This window comes from Aquarana catesbeiana, linkage group LG13 (assembly GCF_042186555.1).
Source record: "Aquarana catesbeiana isolate 2022-GZ linkage group LG13, ASM4218655v1, whole genome shotgun sequence".
Classification (NCBI taxonomy): Eukaryota; Metazoa; Chordata; class Amphibia; order Anura; family Ranidae; genus Aquarana; species Aquarana catesbeiana.
Window position 1 is genome coordinate 105,410,199 of NC_133336.1, and position 13,043 is coordinate 105,423,241.

The 13,043-nt window shown below is 41.4% G+C and overlaps 1 protein-coding gene across 2 annotated transcripts in view; it reads right to left on the reverse strand.

The window, feature by feature from the left end:
* Positions 1-13,043, reverse strand: part of CDIN1 (CDAN1 interacting nuclease 1) — a 707,904-nt gene that overhangs the window by 34,592 nt on the left and 660,269 nt on the right. The window lies entirely within an intron of this gene.

The following is a 13,043-nucleotide window of genomic DNA, read 5'->3' on the forward strand; positions in this document are numbered from 1 at the left end:
ACACGCACATGAACTTTAATGGCATCCAAAATTGAGTTGGCCCACCCTTTGCAGCTATAACAGCTTCAACTCTTCTGGGACGGCTGTCCACAAAGTTTAAGAGTGTGATCAATGGGAATGTTCAACCATTCTTGCAGAAGCGCATTTGTGAGGTCAGGCACTGATGTGGACGAGAAGGCCTGGCTCACAGTCTCCGCTCTAATTCATCCAAAAGGTGTTCTATCAGATTGAAGTCAGGATTCTATGCAGGCCAATCAAGTTCCTCCGCCACATACTCGCTGATCCATGTCTTTAGGGACATTGCTTTGTGTACCGGTGAGCAGTCATGTTGGAACAGGAAGGGGCCATCCCCAAACTGTTCCCATAAAGTTGGGAGCATGAAATTGTCCAATATGTCTTGGTATGCTGACGCCTTAAGAGTTGCCTTCACTGGAACTAAGGGACCAAGCCCAACCCCTGAAAAACAACCCCACACCATAATTCCCCCTCCACCAAATAATTTGGACCAGTGCACAAAGCAAGGTCCATAAAGACATGGATGAGCGAGTTTGGGGTGGAGGAACTTGTCTGGCCTGCACAGAGTTCTGACCTCAACCCGATAGAACACTTTTGGGATTAATTAAAGCAGAGACTGCAAGCCAGGCCTTCTCGTTCACATCAGTGCCTGACCTCACAAATGCGCTTCTGGAAGAATGGTCAATCATTCCCACAGACACACTCCTAAATCTTGTGGACTTCCCAGAAGAGTTGAAACTGTTATAGTTCCAAAGGGAGGGCCAACTGAATATTGAACCCTACGAACGGAATGCCATTAAAGTTCATGTACGTGTAAAGGCAGGCTTCCCAATAATTTTGATAATATAGTGTATATACACTTGCTGGACATTTTAATTCAAAGCCATGGCCAATAATATGGGGCCTTTCGTCCCTTGCAGCTATTCCAGCCTCTAGTGCTCTGGGAAAGCTTTCAACAAATTTTGAAAATAGTGAGCATTTCTGCCAACAGAACATTACTGAGGTGAGGTTCCGATGAAGGATGGGAAGACCTGGTTCCTAATTGCCAATTCTAATTTAACTGGCATTCTAACCATACCAAAGGTGTTTAGTAGGGATGAGGTCAGGGCTCTGCGCAGGCCCCTCACATCAGGCTCAAACCATGTCTTTTTAAATGTGGTCTTGTGAACAGGTTCATAGTCATTCTGAAACAGTAAAGGGCCTTCCTTAACCGCTTCCGGACCAGCCTCCTGCGCGAAACCACGTAACTATACATTGGCTCGCAGGGTCCAGGTAGCAGGCACGTGCGCCCGCGGGGTGCCGATGCTCGTGGCCGACGGTCGCGATGACCGCCGGCCACGAGCGATCGTGAGCTGGAGACACAGAACAGGGACGTGTGTGTAAACACACACGTCCCTGTTCTGTTCTGTAAGGAGTGACAGATCGTGTGTTCCTATTAGCTAGGAACCACAATCTGTCACTTCCTGTAGTTAGTCCCTCCCCCTTTAGTTAGAATCACCTCTCAGGGAACACAGTTAACCCCTTCACCGATAGATTCATAAATCTATCCCCTATTTTGTAGATGCTATAACTTTTGCGCAAACCAATCAATATACGCTTATTGCGATTTTTTTTTTAACCAAAAATATGTAGAAGAATACATATCGGCCTAAACTGAGGAAAAAAATTGTTCTTTTATATATTTTTGGGGGGATATTTATTATAGCAAAAAATAATGCGTTTTTTTCAAAATTGTCGCTCTTTTTTTGTTTATAGCGCAAAAAATAAAAACCGCAGACGCAATCAAATACCACCAAGAGAAGGCTCTATTTGTGGGAAAAAAGGACATCAATTTTGTTTGGGTACAATGACGCACGACCGCGCAATTGTCAGTTAAAGCGACGCAGTGCCGAATAGCAAAAAGTGCTCTGGTCAGGAAGGAGGTGAATTCTTCTGGGGCTGAAGTTGTTAAAAAAACTTTTTCCAGAAAGTTGGAAGTGTACAATGTGATATGACAGTCAAAAACAACCACTTAGAAGCAATGATATTATCACATTTAAAAAATAACCACAGACACTGCCATCCAAGGCTTCTCAAGGTGAACAGGGTACCGGGTGGAGTACGCCTCTAGCTAGCCTGAAAGAGGTCATATCACACATGTACATCTCACTGTCCTAATATCTATGTGCGCCTTGAATAGAATAGTACCCATATGCATATATATTAACAAATCACACACAAAACAAGATTTTTAAATCAGCAACAGTGTAATAAGTTTATTTACATGAAACTGATTAGCCACAGTTAAACCAAGTAATTGGAACACAACTATTCTCACAGCTCATTGATATCTGATCAGCATCAATGGTTGTGATTGTCAACATTCAGGACCAAGACCTGACTAATTAACCAGGATTATAGCTGAATGTATGGGCACTTTTTTATAGACTCATATCAGAAAATGAAGTCTTCTGGTTGTTTTGTAAAGGAGGAAGCTTATTTTTGTTCCACAATGTACAGATACCAATAAGGATTTGGATGCACGTTCTCTCTAGTTTCTACATAAATGTTACCAATTTAAAATGTAAAAAGTCTCTTATATGCATTTTTGAGATGCCACCAGAAATTTCTCCACAATAGTCTGCATCTCTGCTCCCCAACCACAACGCTAGGGCCAGATAAAGGACCACTAATGCTCCAAGTGCAGCCCAACAATGATGCCCCCTCTCAGCCCTCTATTGCTTAACCGACATGACATAAAGAAAGAGTGCTGAAACTGAAAGCCAAGTTTGATATTTTAAAACCCTTCAGTTTTTTTCCAGGCCAGATTGCACAACAATATCAAATAAAAATGTTTTCATTTTATTAATTTAACAGATTTTGCATGGATCAAAATCAAGAAAGGCGCATTACAGCTGGATTGAAGATGAAGGCGGACAAGCCTCATGAACGCTCATAGGGCTGTAATGCACCTGCGTGGCCAGGAAAAAGATGCCTTGCGTGCCGGGATGTAACAAAACAACAAAAGACTGTGGCAGCTGGATCTCAGTAAGTATTTATCTGTTGACAGAGAGGGTGGGATTGATTAGTTCAGGGCAATGGGGTTTGTTTTAAAGTGCACTTATCCTTTAAGGCAGGGGTCTCAAACTGGTGGCCCTCCAGCTGTTGCAAAACTACAAGTCCCATCAGACATTACAAGGCTGACAGGTATAAGCATGACTCCCACAGGCATGATGGGACTTGTAGTTTTGCAACAGCTGGAGGGCCACCAGTTTGAGAATCCTGCTTTAAGGGCATGATAGCTATTGGAAAAACTCTGTGGTGCCCTAAGCACATGCGTATTTTGTGTAATGGTTAATCCAGCCTGTATAAGGCCTTCAAGGAAGTGTCTACCCATGTAATGCCACGTACACACGACCGGACTTTCTGGGAGACTAGGTCTGACGGTCTTCCCGACTGACTTTCGGCGGAGTTCCGAACGAACGGACTTTCCCGCACACCAACAGACTAAGTCCGTTCGTTTTGAACATGATGACATAAGACGGGGCTAAAAAAGGAAGTTCAGTAGCCAATAGCTGCCCTTGCTTCGTATTTGGTCCGTCGGACCAGCATACAGACGAACGGTTTTCTCACTAGGAATTGAGTCAGTCGGACAGATTTGAAACATGTTCTATTTCTAGGTCCGTTGGATTTTTTAAATGAAAAACGATCGGATTAGCCCACACACGATCGGAATGTCCGACGGACTGATTCCGTTGGACCTAGTCTGCCGGAATGTCCGGTCGTGTGTACGTGGCATAAGAAATACTTCCAATTATATGTACACTACATTATGGACAATTCATAATATGGGCTGGGGGTTCCTAAAAGCTATAAAAAAACAGCATTATTTTTGCTAGCAAACAACAATCAAAAATGTAATTATCGGCTGGACTTAAACACCTTTACTTCTTTTTGTAGTGCTGCTATTATCATGTGTAACTATTGTTGTACCAAATGGGACAAGAACATAACTTTTTTTGTGCTTTGATGATGAATATAGCTGAAGCTGTGGGTTTTCAGTGCATGCCAAGTGTATTCTGCTGGGTTTTACTGCAGGTGCCATCAGTCCAGAAGCAAGACACCTGCTCCAGTGTAAAGGAGCGGGTGCCAAGGTTCAGGTGCAAGCAGAGCTGCAGAAATGGAGACTAGAGTGTCAGCCGTAAGCCATTAGCTCTCAAACATCTCCTGCTCTTAAACACCTCTTAATTTACGTACAAATTACACGGTGTGCATTTTAAGCCGCAGCTTGATTACAGACTGTTAGGCTGCATGACAAATAGGTCGCAGGCAGTCTCCCTATGTGCATGTTTTCACTTTCTAAGGCATTATGCTGGAGGAATGTGAAAAGCCGCCGATACATTACGGAGTGGGATGAAGTATTCTTTGATTATACCTTCGCTAAAGAATTTCCTGGTCCGCGCTGCTTCTCTGAAAAGATGCCTGCTGCAGACTTGGCAACAATGCCTCTCTTTTGTCTACACAGAAAATGTTTTCAGGGAATGAAAAGGAGAAATTAGAAAAGAGATGGGAGGGGAAAGTCTGTCCTCTTCTTTTAAAGAATGTTTACAACACACTTGGAATAATGTTCACCTTGTGGCACGGATCACCTGGGATATCAAGTAACCGTATTAAGAAGCCAGACATAGATTATTTAGCATTAAGCACAGCTCCTTATTAAGTAAGAGAATAATCTCAGGGCACAGGCAGGCTCTTGTATTTCCCATTATTTCCTAATTCCAGTTCTTGCAAAACTAGGATAAAACTGACATGGGAAGCTACATTGTACAGCCTGCACCTAATCAGCCTATACCTATCTACAAATTAACATCGTCCTCAAGCCTTTTTTTAATAAACATTTAGATTTTTTTTTTTTTACAAACATCTAGTGTTGTGTAGGAGTCTGTTTCTACAATATTCCATGAATAAGCAGAAAATCCAATCTTTATGAATTAACCACTTCTGCCCCGGAAGATCTGTCTGCTCAATGACCAGGCCATTTTTTGCGATACGGCACTGCATTGCTTTAACTGACAATTGCGTGGTCGTGCGATGCTGTAGCCATACAAAATTTACGTCCTTTTTTTCCCACAAATAGAACTTTCTTTTGGTGGTATTTGATCATCTCTGAGGTTTTTATTTTTTGCGCTATAAACAGAAAAAGAGCGACAAATTAAAAAAAAACACAATATTTTGTACTTTTTGCTAGAATAAATATCCCCAATTTATTTTTAAAAAAGCGAATTTTTTCCTCAGTTTAGGCCGATATGTATTCTTCTACATATTTTTGGTAATAAAAATCGCAATAAGCGTATATTGTTTGGTTTGCGCAAATGTTATAGCATCTACAAAATAGGGGAAAGATTTATGGCATTTTTATTAATTTTTTTTTTTTTTTTTTACTATCGGGACTGCAACATTATGGCAGACAGATCGTCACTTTTGACACATTTTTTGGGACCATTGACATTTATACAGTGAACAGTGCTATAAAAATGCACTGATTAATGTGTAAATGTCACTGGCAGGGAAGGGTTTAACACTAGGGGGAGATCAAGGTGTTAACTGCGTTCCCTTGTGTGTGTTCTAACTGTAGGGGGGATGGAAATGACTAGAGATGACAGATCGTTGTTCCTAGCTAGTAGGAACACACGATCTGTCTCACCTCTCCTCACAGAACAGGGATTTGTGTGTTTACACACACACATGTCCCTGTTCTGGCTCTCGTGCCCGCGGCTGCCGTCCACGCACATCGGCACCCCCGCAGTGCAGCGGGCGCGCACACGCCTGCTATCCCCACTTAAAGGGCCAACGTACAGCTACGACGGTTCGTGGGAATGTGCCAACCTGCCGCAGTATGACGGCAGCTGGTCGGCAAGTGCTTAAAGGCTAAGTTCACCTTTGGGAACATGTTTTAGGGTGGAACATGTTTCCGCCCCTACAGCCACTCCCCGATCCTCCCTTCCTGTGACAGCAGACCAGGAATCTTCTACCCGCACCTGCTGTCACAGTTTGAAAACAGTTCCACCCTTACGGCCACGTAAGTTATTCCCAGAGTTCTGTGAATGAATGAAATACAAGTACCAACTGCCTTTGTGGCTGATGGTTTGTAGCTCTCAATGAACTACCAGGGTGCTGTTGAGCATTTTAGGTTGTTCAGTGATTTTTCCTGTCATTATCTAACTGCCTGCCCATATGAGGTACGAGCAGATGGCTACACAGACAGTCTGCAGGAGCACCTGCAATCACCTGATCATGGGTGCAATGCTTTCCAGGCTACTACAAAAAAGAATTATAAATGCATTTTTTTTTTTTTGCTTGTAAGGTAAACTTATCCTTTAAGTAATAATTAGCAAAAATAAGTTAGTTGATCACTTTAGTCTGACAGTAGACAAATAGCTAGTAACCACTGTCACTGGATTCACCTTGACAGCTTTCTAAAAGCAGCAATAGGCAGAGATTAGGTGAATTTCCAGAACTGCCACTCTGATGTTTACTCATTAATATAGCATTAAATGTGGGGGTTATTTACTAAAGGCAAATCCACTTTGCACTGAAAGTGCAGTCGTTGTAGATCTGAGGGGGACATGCTAGGAAAATAAAAAACAGCATTTTAGCTAGCACATGATTTGATTATAAAATCAGCAGAGCTTCCCCTCAGATCTGCAGTGATCCACAGCGACTGCACTTGTAGTGCAAAGTGGATTTGCATTTAGTAAATAACCCCCAATGTGTCACCAGTCCAAATCAGGCTTAAACATGTTCCAAAAAGCTTGGAATGCAGTTTAAAGTGGAACTAAACCCACCAATTTAACATTTTCAAAAAACAATTACATTCCTGGCATGCTGGGAACGCAAACGGTCACATATGCTTGTGTTCTCAACCAAGCTGTCAAACCATCAAATGGCTGGTGTCATAATTGATCACATGTGCAGCACCATGGCAGTTGCAGATCAAACAGAGGCTAAGATGGCAGCTTTCATGGCTAAAAAGGGTAGGAGGGTTTAGTTCTGCTTTAACTTCAAAGTTAACGGATGGGATTTTTTGGAATTCTTTTACTGACATCTGTCAGTAGTAATTTTCCTGAAGAATGTTCATGCAGTAGCAATAACAATAAAATGTTAGCCTTTTCTGACAGTTGATAATATTTAGAATTCTAGTATGCAATGCCACAAAAGTACACTTGTAGGATTCACAACAGGAAGCTTTTATACCCTGCTAAATAGCCTTTATCTGATTTTTGGATTTCTTTCCACACTACTATCCAGAATTAGCAGATGTCACAAACTGCATCCTTCCTGGATGAGAAGCAGAGGGTATGATAAAACCTCCTGAAGGATTCTGGGACAGAATCTCAGTCTGGTCAATGCTTGTAGCTCTTCAGGTGATTAACTAATGTTTATTTTTAGTGCTTGATTGGAAACAGGCCACAGGGAGGCCAATGCAAGTTGATATCTGGATAATCTTACACAGTCTTATACTTTTACAAAATCCTCTCACCCATTTACAGCTGTTGATCTGGTTTGGGCGTTCTAAAGGCTTCTGGGAAGTGTGAGGCCCCATACGGCTTCCCAGTTATATATGACATACTTATATATATGACATGCATAAAACAATCATTCACAGGGCATCTTATGAACAATAAAAGATTGTCAATAGGAAACATTGCGTAAAGGTTTAGGAACATACGCAATATATTTATAGATCTCAGACACACGCATCTCAAAAACACATTCACCTTTACCAAAAAAATGCAGATAAGTGGCGTCTGTAGATTAAAACAATCTATGCAGCTCTGACTAAAGTTGAACAATGTCCTTGCAATAGGCGTAGACCATTTACATACCACCAGAAGCCTAACTGAATACTCCCAGGATGTTGCTCAGATTTTGCAAAGTGAGGCCTTGTTGTTACTGCTTACCTCCTCCATCACAGGTACAAGATCTCAAACACGAAGCTCAGAGCTACTGCATCAGGGGAGAGAAAGAGCATGCGAAGAGGAATCGGAGAAATAGCTCGCCTCACCTGGGAGTATTACAGTTAGGCTTTGGGAGGTATGTACAGTGGGGAAAATAATTGTTTAATCCCCTGCAGATATTGTAAGTTTGCCCACTTACAAAGATATGAAGGGTCTACAACTTTTAAAAATGATAGAGACAGAATATCAACCAAAAATCTAGAAAAAACACATGATACAAATGTTATAAATTGAGTTGCAGTTCAGTGAGTAAAATAAGTATTTGATTCCCAAGCAAAACGTGACTTAGTACTTGGTGGAGAAAACCTTGCTGGCAAGCACCGAGGTAAGACGTTTCTTGTAGTTGGTCACCAGGTTTGCACACATCTCAGGAGAAATTTTGGTCTACTCTTCTTTACAGGTCTTCTCCAAATCCTTAAGGTTTCTTGGCTGTCGCTTGGCAACTCAAAGTTTCAGATCCCTCCATAAATTTTCTATAAAAGTTTGGAGACTGGCTAGGCCACTCCATGACCTTAATCTGCTTCTTCTTGAGCTACTCCTTTGTTGCATTGGTGGTATGTTTTGGGTCATTGTCCTGCTGGAAGACCCATTCATGAACCATCTTCAGTGTTCTGGCTGGTTCTCATCCAAAATTTTACAATACATGGCCCCAACCATTGACCCCTCAATGCAGCAAAGTCGGCTTTGTAAACAGCCCAAAAGCATAATGTTTTCACCTCCACGCTTTACTATAGGGATGGTGTTCTTAGGGTCATAGTCAGTATTTTTCTTCCCTCAAACACAGCGATTCAAGTTAATGCCAAAGAGCTCAATTTTGGTCTCATTTGATCACAGCACTTCCTCCCAATCCTTCTCTGAATCATTTAAATGTTCATTGGCAAACTTCAGATGGGCCTGTACACGTGCCTTCTTAAGGTGAGGGGCCTTGTGTGCACTTCTGGATTCCAATCCATGGTGGCGTATTGTGTTACCAATGGTTTGTTTGGTGACTGTAGCCCCAACTGCCTTGAGATCATTCACAAGCTCCTCCTGTGTAGTTCTGGGCTGATCCCTCACTTTTCTCATGATCATCCTTACCCATGAGGTGAAATCTTGCATGGAGCTCCAGACTAAGGGCAATTGATGGTTATTTTGTATTTCTTCCATTTGCGAATGATCACTCCAACAGTTGTCTCCTTCTCACCAAGCTTCTTGCTGATGGTCTTGTGGCCCATTCCAGCCTTGTGCAGGTCTACAATCTTGTCCCTGACGTCCTTTGACAGCTCTTTGGTCTTGTCCATGATGGTGAGTTTGAATGAAAGAAAGATTCTGTGGACAGGTGTCTTTTATACACATAACAAGTTGTTGTTAGGAACACCTTCTTAAACTGACAGGACTAATCTGTGTACCAGACTGTAGCCAGTCTGTGGGAGCCAGAATTTTTGTTGGTTGGTAGGGGAATCAAATACTTATTTTACTCACTGAACTGCAGCTCAATTTATAACGTTTGTATTATATGTTTTTTTCTGCATTTTTGGTTGATATTCTGTTTCTATCATTTAAAATACACCCATGATAAAAATCATAGACCCTTCATTTTTTGGTAATGGGGCAAACTTACAAAATCTGCAGGGGATCAAATAATTATTTTCCCCACTGTAAATGGCCTACACCTATAGTAAGGGCATTGCTCAACTTTTGTCAGAGCTGCCCAGTTTGTTTTGATCTACAGAAGCCCCTTATTTGCACAGACAGTTATTTGGGAAAGGTGAACTAACGCTTTAACAAGAGATGAAACATACAGTATTTGTGTGATAATAATAATTTTGTAACTGATACCATCAATACTAATCTGCATGAAATAGATCTAAAAGAGATTTAGCATTAGTTTTGGATAGAGTGAGGAAGTGTTAGAAATCCTGTCAGGTTTTTATCTACTGTTCAGGGATTTGTTAGAGAAATTTCCCCTCACTTTCTGTCCTGTTAGCAACATTTTAATAGGCAGGAAGCGAGAGCAAGTGTATGTGTTGGTAATTAACGTTTTTGCTCACTTTTTGTCTGGTGAAATCATTACCAGACAGGAAGTGAAGGTAAGTCCCTCTAACGGAGGATGAACCACCACCCCACTCCTCAACAATCCAAATTCTTCTTCACTCTTTAAAATGCAAGAGAAAATGTTTTTGGCTGGACATACACTATCAATACCCAAGAAGCTTTATTTCAAAACAATTTAATATAGAATTAGATTTTTTAAAGCAGCATTGTTTTATGTTTGAATTTTATGTATTGTGGAACTGAAATTTGCAGCAATATCAGTTTTAATTCTTTTGCGGTAGGTATTTTCCAGCAAAAAAAAACTATGTGTAAAGATGGTTATAGAGGGATTGGAATGCGGCTGGTTCAGCAGGGACCGGCTTAATCTCGGTCAAACAGGAATGCTGGAAAACTTCTATCAATCAGCAGCTACAGCCACTGATCAGTGTTATCATACAGCAGTGAGCCCCACTGTCAGAATACATTGTCCCAGCAGGAGAGATTCCTCCATCCACCCCGCTTATGTGAATTCAGGAATCTGTTTGTAGTTTTTCTTTTTTTTCCCTCATTCAGCCAGCTGGCTGAATGAAAAAAAGAAACAAAGAAAACAAATAAAAAAAAAAAAAAATCATCTATTGCCAGCCTAAGTCATTCTTGGCCCTTCCTACAGGCAGATTGGCCCCAGGTAGTTCAGATTAGCAGGATGAGGACTGTGTACTGTACTGCACTAGCTGGGCCAGGCTTCTTCTGGGCTGCTGCCTAGATGACATGCCACAATCTGCAAATTAACAAGGATCTGTGTCGAAGAAGAAATGTGTACAGGTTATTAAAACAAACAGCACTTCTTCTCTACTGTATTTAAACCACAAGGCAACCTCAAAAAGTCAATTTCAGTTAACACGTACGACCTATAAATACTTGGGAAAATGTATCTTGTGGTTACATAATATCAGCTTTGTATGTTGTGTCAGTGCTTATTCAAAGGAAGGTTTGAGGTTTCCCAGACATCCTACAAGCTGCGTGAGCCTTTCAAGCCCAACCCTGGTAAAAAAAAAAAAAAAGACAAAGGAACAACATGCAATTTTGGAGATGCTAGCTTTCCTGGGTGTATTACATGCAACTTGTTTTGGAGGAGTGTTAGAGGTCCCAAACCAGATCATTAGCTTCTGACTTGAATACACTGTCTAGTTAGAACATGAAAATTCCATTTCACCACGAAAACCTACAAAAACAATACAGCTTGCGCCAAACGGTGCTTGGAGAGAAAACAGTCCTGTGTTTCGATTTGCAATATAATTGAAGATAATTCTAATAGTTTTCTCTAAAGCGACATTTAAAGAAGCACTTACTTTCACAAACATATGCAAAAATATTTGCTTTCCTTTCTGTAAATGTAAAAGCACTGACAATAAGTGTTGTTTTGCTGAAACGCTGCAGAAAGCCACAGAACATAATTTCAGAATAAAAATAGCAGTCCATTTTAAGTAGCCCTTTTTCTGCTTGCCTCTGCAGCTGCTACAGTACACAAAATTTTCAATAACAAGTAACAATATGAGTAAACAAAATGATCTTTTTTCTGCAAACAGGATAGTCACAGTGTATCGATTATCATTTTTTGGTATCAATATGGACAATACAAAGCAAAATACCATTCTGATAAATACCAGTTAGGCAAGGCAATAGGTGTTATTTGCATGAGCATCTAAAATGTCACATTTAGATGCACACAGCTTTTAGTTTTGTATGCATCTAAATGCTACATTAGGGCTTATGACACCTGTCCTTCATTGATGCAGGCTATAACAGTTTATTCAGACACAGTGGCTGCACAGACACAGCTGCAAGTCAAAATTCGACATGTGTGCAGGAGCAGGTGCACAGATCCAACCGCAGACTGTGTGCATCCACTCATGCATGCATGTCAAATTTCGACATGCGGCTGTGTCCCTGCATCCACTTCTATAGGCTGCCTGTGGACACAAATTCAGAAAACAGCAGCTTTGCAAACAGGACGGGTCACCTGTCTGAATGAGCCTTTACAAGAAGCTGTGCACTGCGTTCAGGGTGTACAAAAAAGTAGGACACAGCTGCACACGTGTAAAAGTGAGTTAAGATGTGTTAACATGCATAAAGTCACCAACTGTATGTGTCTACACTCAAGTACTTTAGGTACATATTTTACACAGGATCTTCTACTAGTTCAGCCAACAAGAACCTGCATTACATGCAGAAAATACACATATACCTGTGTGAAGGAGCCCTTGGTATTCATAAAGAAGAAGAGTAATGTAGGATTCCTAATTTATCGACCAAAAGACACAGACCAATGGATTAGGGCTACCCACAGCCCTGGACTAAGCCAAGAATCATCATAGCCAGCGACGTGGGTGACATCATGCTCTAACCACGTCCAATGAGAGAATGCCAAGTGTTCATTAAAAAACACAAGACTTTTTTTGAATGGCAGAGGTGCCAAGCAAGTAACTGTCTAAAGTATACCAGAGAAGTTGCTGCGGAACAGGATAGTGCTTACTGTATGTAGCAAGGACTACTATGCTGAATGTGAGAATCCTGAGTTGGATGTGACATCCATAATAACATATAACCAAGCTGACCCAATGTAAGTTTTAAATATTTTAAATTTATTCAGCTTTAGCATACCATGAGCAGCCGGCACAGTAAAATATACATTTCAAATTGCAACTCTAGCTTCAGACATCTAAAGTGAAATGCTGCATCACCAGCTGAGGTCGCCGATTTCATACTGTGCTTTAAGGCCCTTTCACAGTGGTGGAGTCTGCAAGTGGATCCACCCGCTCAGCAGGGGATCTCTCCGCTGATCCCCACTGAGCAGGCGGATGACAGGTCCATGTCTGCTCTGCTGATGCAGAGCAGACACGGACACAGACTGCTGTCCTCTAGGGGCTGTTGGATGGAAACGTACTGCCTGTCTGTTTCCATCAGACTGTCATCTGATCCAATCTGCCAGACGGATGGGGAACTGATCCATATCCATCT